The sequence below is a fragment of the Impatiens glandulifera genome, chromosome 9 (genome assembly GCF_907164915.1).
Source record: "Impatiens glandulifera chromosome 9, dImpGla2.1, whole genome shotgun sequence".
NCBI lineage: Eukaryota > Viridiplantae > Streptophyta > Magnoliopsida > Ericales > Balsaminaceae > Impatiens > Impatiens glandulifera.
Genome location: NC_061870.1, coordinates 1,622,448 through 1,629,708, shown reverse-complemented (window position 1 = coordinate 1,629,708; position 7,261 = coordinate 1,622,448).

The window sequence follows — 7,261 nt, the reverse complement described above, 5'->3', positions numbered from 1 at the left end:
AACTACTACTCAACATGCATCTATATTTAACTTTAAGAGCCCTAAATGAAGCCATATACACCTGTTCTATTCAAAAACATATTTTATATATACATGCTGCATCAACAGCTACAAGTACTACAAAAGGATGGCCTATAACCCATCATGCAAACATGTTTCTGTACAAGTATTATACACATACAACATTAGACAGCAAGGAAAGGACCCAAAAATAAAAGCCAAGTGTTGATACAAAAGACAAGTAAATCTACAGCCTCGGTCCCTCCTTCCACACTTCCTCCCACAACTTGCACCTCTCCAAGCCTCATTCCTTCAAGTGTACAAAAGCTAAGGCTGGGTACCTACACCACACACAACATAATGAGTCTAAAGACTCAGCAAGTAATTATTTAATGTAAAACCTGCTTAAATACTTTGCTTTTTAAATGGGAAAGTTGTATGCATAAAAGATTCATACTTTCAAAGAGATGATCAGTCCATAAAAAGCCATATGCATGTTTATAAAATATGAGTTAATGGGCCTGTACAGTAACATCTTGAGCCATATTTGACCCTACACCATTCAGAGCTGATCCTGAAGGCTAGGAATCTGTTTGAGCCGTATTTGGAAAAGGCACAATTAGGAGTCCATCCCTAAAAGCCCTAAACCTGTTTGGACCTTCTTTGGGTTGGGAAGCAATAAATAGAGCTCATGCTAAATATTCTGTTCCCATAATAATTCAGCCAGTACATATGGAATTGGCTGACTAGAGCTCATGCCAGCCAGCCTCCTCCCTTATCCGTCAATACTCATTCATCCATCATAGTATGTGCCCATGTATGCATAAAACTTAAGGGTTTCTGTTTTATGAAAGTTTATACTTAACAAATCAAGAAACCCTAGTATTTTCTTGAAAAGATGATGACTATTGATATGCTTGATAAAACAGCATGTTTATAAACCAGATTGGTCCATAAAACCCATGTTAAGCCATAAAAACATATATTTCAAACATATATAAAATCTGGGCAGAAAGTACTTGATATAAATAGCTATGTGTGGGTTTTAAGAGTGGTTTTGAGAAAAACTTGCCTTAATTTCGGAATTGGATAAGAAGATAGGATTTGTTAGGGTTGCTCTTGCTTCTCTTCAAAGATCCTAAATTTGGCTTATAGAGAGAGAAATTGAAATTTGCTAAGGAAGAAAATAAATGGCTAAGGGTTATATTTAAAGGCTGATATGCAAGGTGGATTGCATGCAGCTAGGCTAAATGGAAAGCATGCAGCTAGGCTAAATGGAAAGCATGCAGCTAGGCTAAATGGAAAGCATGCAGCTAGGCTAAATGGAAAGCATGCAGCTAGGCTAAATGGAAAGCATGCAAATGGTTATTGTGGAGTGTTTTTAGGATGCCATGTGTCCAAATTAATTAATAGGCAAGTTGGTTTAATTATTGACTAATGAGGGAATTAATTAGGATTAATCTTATCCTAATTATTCTAGTGGGTCCCTTCACATGGGTCCATGCCACTTGCTGTTTTTATTAAAATTTGGCTAAGTATAAATAAAAGTCTCTAGTATACCCTGTCCCTTATACCTTCTGGCTATATTTATAAGTTAACACATAACAATTATATCCCAAATCATAATAGCAGCAGCATATCTATTCCTTAATATTAAGTGTAAGTCTCTTATATCATGGTTCTTCCTACAAACTGTCCCATAATATAATTAGCACAACCCTTTTATATTTCAGTCCCTAGTAATAATAATACAAGTCTCTTCCTAAAATGACCCATAAATAAATACATAAGGGTGAACTATTCCAGAATTGCACCCTTGACCCTACTAGACTTTCCTAACAGAAAAAGATGAGTTTGGACATAACAGTTACACTTCCCCTTCCCTCCAGACGCCCACTTCCCCGCCCAAGCCGGTCCCCCCAAGCCCGAAGCAGCCTCGACGATAGCCAAGAACGACGTGCAACCCCTCCCCGACGTTCTCCATAGGACGACGCGCAACCCCTCGAGCCCCGACGATAACCAAGACGCTTCCAGCCAGCCTCTTCGACGATCGCCAAGCCCCGGACGCTTCTAGCCGACTCCCCGACGTTCGCCCAACATATCTTAGGTTAGTTTGTCTACTTCTCCCTCTCTTTCATGTTAAGTATGAAATGTTTATGGTTTTTAGGGTTTTAGTTTAGGTTTATGGTTTGAAATGCTGAGAATGGTATGGTTTGTGAATGTTTGATGAGAATGGTTTTAGTTTAGGTTTAGGTTTATGGTTTGAAATGATGAGAATGGTTTTTGCTTATTTTGAATGCTGAGAATGGTATATTTGCACGTTGAGTATGAAATGTTTTAGGGTTTTAGTTTAAGTTTATGGTTTGAAATGATGAGAATGGTATAGTTTGAATGGTTTGTGAATATTTGAAATCATGAGAATGTTTGAGAATGTTGGTGTGGGGGTTGTGCGTTGAGCGTGGGGTTGGGCTTGGAGGTTGTGCGTGGGGTGTAGGCTTGGGCGTGGACTAGGTCATGGGGCGTGGGGTAGTGCGTGGTCTGGGCGTGGGCTGGGGTGTGGGGCGTGGGCGTGGGCTTGGGCGTGGGGTAGTGCGTGGGACATGGGCTTGGGCGTGGGATAGTGCGTGGGGCGTGGGCGTGGGCGTGGGGTAGTGCGTGGAGCGTTGGGGTGGTGCGTGGCTTCAATTATTAATATGATTTTACTATTTTTGATCCACCAAACATGATTGTGTATATGATTTTACTGACTGTTTTTGCAGATGGCACCAAAAGAAACTCTTATTAATAATTTTAATGGTTGTGTTTTAATGGAAATCCACCGGCCCCAACTTGGCAAAGATAAAGGAGATGTTTACTCACCATGATCTTTTGGATAGGGCTTTGCAGACCCAATTCCAGTATATATGCAAAGCCCCGATATTATATTTTTCCGGAACCATACTCCATCAGATGCTTATCAGAAAAATCAGCTCAAATTCGAAGGAGATAAGGTTCTTGGTCAATGTTAAGGAGGTCTGCTGGGGCATGAAGGATTATGCATTGGTGACAGGCCTCAACTTTGGCAGATTTCCTTTGGCGGAGGAGGTTGAAGAATGTCCACCCTTTGTCCTCAAATATTTTAAGGGTAAAAAGGATGTTAGACTAAAAGAGCTCGAAGACATTTTCTTCGAATGCTCTGATAAGGAGGATTCATGGAAGATGAGGCTCATATTTCTCATTTACCAGTATCTGTTCGCATCTGATAATAGGAGGAAGATAAGTTTGAGAATCTTTTACATGGTGGAAGACATGGAGATGTTCCTCCAATTTCCATGAGGAAAGGTGTTCTTCAGAGAAACCCTGTAGGGTATTGACAAAGAAATGAAACACCTCCGTAGGTTATATCTCGCTAAGAAGAAAAGCTGGGAAAATAAAGGCATATGTGATGTCGCTTATACTTTACATGGATTCGCACTATCATTCCAAGTGTGGACCTATGAGCTTATCGATACATTCGTCCCCAAATTTGCTGAAAGGACACTGGAAGATGATCAAGATGGTCCTACAAGCCCAAGGATAGTGCTCTATAAATCTTTGAGGAGTTATACCGGATCTGAGGTATCCACAGCCATCCATAAGTGAAATGTTCGAAGAAAAATTCATGAGTCTGCGGAGGAAAAGCGAATGTACTCTAGGGACAACTTTGAAGATATGACAGCCAACATTTATGATGAATTTTTTGAATTTGATGGGAGGAAGAGAAAGATTGAAGTTTGTGAATAGAAGAAGAAAAACATGAAAGGACTCCCAAACCGCCGCCAACCAAGAAGATGAAACTAGCCAAGACAGCTTCCAAGCTCCCTGAAGTTAACGATGAAACTAGTGAAGACAACTCTCATCAAATCCCTTCTACGACGACTCCTCAAACTTATGAAGACAATTCTACATCTTCTACACCCAATCTAGTGTCTCAAGCCCATACTGATGCTGATGCCAAACTTGATCAGCTGACAAAGGATGTGAATGAGATTAAAAAGAATGTGAATAAGATTAAAACTGATATCAATCTCATCAAGGAGAATCAACAACTTATAATCACATTATTGGGAGAAATAAAGGAACAAAAGAGTGGTGGCAGAGAAGAAAAAGAAGAGGCTGATACTGAGATGAGGACGAAGAGGAAGAATGATGATGTGCAACTTGATACTGAGATGAGGACGAAGAGGAATAATGATGAGGTGATGAACAAGATTAAGAATTTTGAGGTGATGAATAAGAGGAAGCAGGATGAAGTTGATAAGATGAAGAGAAAGAATGATGAGGTGATGAAGAATAGGAAGCAGGATGAAGTTGATGAGATGAAGAGAAAGAATGATGAGATGAGGAAGAGGAAGCAGAATGATGAGATTAAGAGAAAAATGAATGAGAGGGTATCGAATTTGGCAAAGAAGAGGAAGGCAGATGAGGAGAAGAGGAAGGCGAATGAGTTGGCCATTAAAAGGAAGGCGAATGAGTTGGCCAAGAAGAGGAAGTTGCCAAAGAAGAGGAAGGAGAAGGTATAATTGCACACACTTGAGCCCCACGCCCACCCCACGCTCAACCCCACGATCCATGCCCCATTCCACGATCCACGATCAAACCCCACGCCCCATGCTCAACCCCACGCACAACCCCACGCCCAAGCCTCACGCCCCACGCTCAACCCCACGCCCAAGCCCCACGCCCTAGCCCACGCCCAAGCCCCATGCTCCACGCCCAAGCCCCACGACCCACGCCCCACGCCCCATGCTCAACCCCACGCCCAAGCCGCACGCTCCATGCCCAAGCCCCACGACCCACACACAACGCCCAACGCACAACCCCCACGCCCAACGCACAAACCCCCGCGTTCAACCCAATCTCATTTCATTTTTGATTGTGCAGAACGATGGGAGGAGGAGGAGACTTTGGAGAAGGACAAGGAGACTAAGGAGGACGAGGAGACTGAGGAGGGGGTGGAAGAGACTGGGGAGAATGACAAGGTATGGTATAGAACGTGCCAATCCCCACGTTCCACAATGTATATTAATCTGATTTTTTGATTGTGCAGAACGATGATTCGCGACCCACGCCAAAAGTCTCTCGCAAATTGAGTTTTAATCGCCTAGAGGAGAAGAATGATGATGTGCATGACAAGGATCCAGAGGAGAAGAATGATGATGTGCATGACAAGGATCGCCCAGATGTGGAGGAGGAGAAGAATAAGGAGAAGGAGGTAGAGATGGAGGAGAAGAATGATAATGTGCAGGACGAGGATTCGCTCCCTACGCCCCAATCCTCTCCAAAATTGAAGGATGTGGATGAGGATAAGAATAAGGAGAAGGAGGTGCTGGAGGAGGAGAACAAAGAGGTTGAGGTGGAAGCTGAGAAGAATAAGGAGAAGGATGTGTTGGAGGAGGAGAACAAAGAGGTTGAGGTGGAAGCTGAGAAGAATAAGGAGAAAGAGGTGCTGGAGGAGGAGAACAAAGAGGTGGAGGTGGAAGATGAGAAGAATAAGGAGAAGGAGGTACTAGAGGAGGAGAACAAAGAGGCTGAGATGGAAGTTGAGAAGAATAAGGAGAAGGAGGAGGAGACTAAGAATGACAATGAGAAGAAAGAGGAGGTGGAGGAGGAGACTAAGAATGACAAGGTATTGCACCACGTCCCACGCCCCACGTTCCACAATGTATATTAATCTGATTTTTTGATTGTGCAGGATGAGGATAAGGAGATTGTGAAGGAGGTGATTGTGGAGACTGAGGAGGAGAAGAAGAAGAAGGAGAAGAATAAGGAGAAGGAGGTGATTGTGGAGACTGAGGAGGAGAAGAAGAAGAAGGAGAAGAATAAGGAGAAGAAGGTGAATGATATGAAAGAATTGACTCCATCACAATTTGTTGGTAAAAAATTCCGGAGAAAGAAGATGAAGTCGAAACAATTGGGGGACTACACCCACCCTGGTGGGAAAGGGTTTAAACTAAATGATTCGGTTAAGGTTAATCTGCTGTTACGAATTGACAAGGAAAAGATGAAGACTTTGAATAAATGGTTAAAGAGTGATGGAAAGGATTTCAAGGATTTGACGGTTTGCGATGGAGATCGTTCTTTATTCAACAGATTGCTCAAGCCTCAAGATTGGTTACACAATAAGGTAAGTATTTTTGTTCTTTATTTTTGTTCATTATTTTTGTTCATTGTGTCCCCACGCCCAATCCCCACGCCCCACGCCCAAGCCCCACGCCCAATCCCCATGCCCCACGCCCCACACCCAAGCCCGACGCCCCACGCCCCACGCCCCATGCCCACTCCCCACGCCCCACACTCAAGCCCCACGCCCAAGTCCCACGCCCAATAATTTTTCTTAATCAATAATTTTTTTCGCAGGAGATAGATGCAACCTGTCATCTAATGAGACGAAGGGTTGCGGAGTTCCCTAAGACATATCCAAGAAATTTCTCAATTGCTGACTCTAAATTCTCTCAGAAGATGATGAATCGCTATGATATGCTTACCCCGAATCCTGCAGGCTACCAATTCGAAGATTTCATGGAATACGTAGTTGGTGAAGGAATTAATCCTTGGAATATTGTTGATATGATATATGTACCTTTGAACCTGAAGTAGAAGCACTGGGTCTTGTGCAAGATTCATCTACAAGATTGGTGCATATACATATATGACTGCGAACAGAATATGTTCCCAAAGGAACGAAGAGCCCTGCACCAGTATTCCACCAACCATACTTGGATAGCTAGCAAGATATGCAGACGGTCTTTTGATGGTCAAAACATGCTTTGCGTCGATGGTCCCGAGGCACAACGAATCATAGAAGAAGTACACGCAGGTGTGTGTGGTCCATACATGAATGGACTCACCCTTGCCTAGAAAATACTCTGCCTCGGATACTATTGACAAAACTTCGAGCAAGAATGTTTCAGCTATGTGAAAAGTTGTCACCAATGCCAAATCTATGCTAATATAAAGCATACTTCAGCATCTATACTATACTGCATGACATCACCATGGCTCTTTTCGACATGGGGCATTGATGTCATTGGGAAAATCTATCTCCATGCTTCCAATGGACATGAGTTCATACTCGTAGCCATCGACTATTTCTCTAAATGGGTCGAGGCATTGTCTTATAAGATCCTCAAGTCTACTCAAGTAGCAAAATTCATCCGTGTTAACATCATAGCTAGGCACGGAGTACCTCATGCTATTATCTTGGATAATGGCAGACACTTCCAAGGAAAGGTTTTATCCC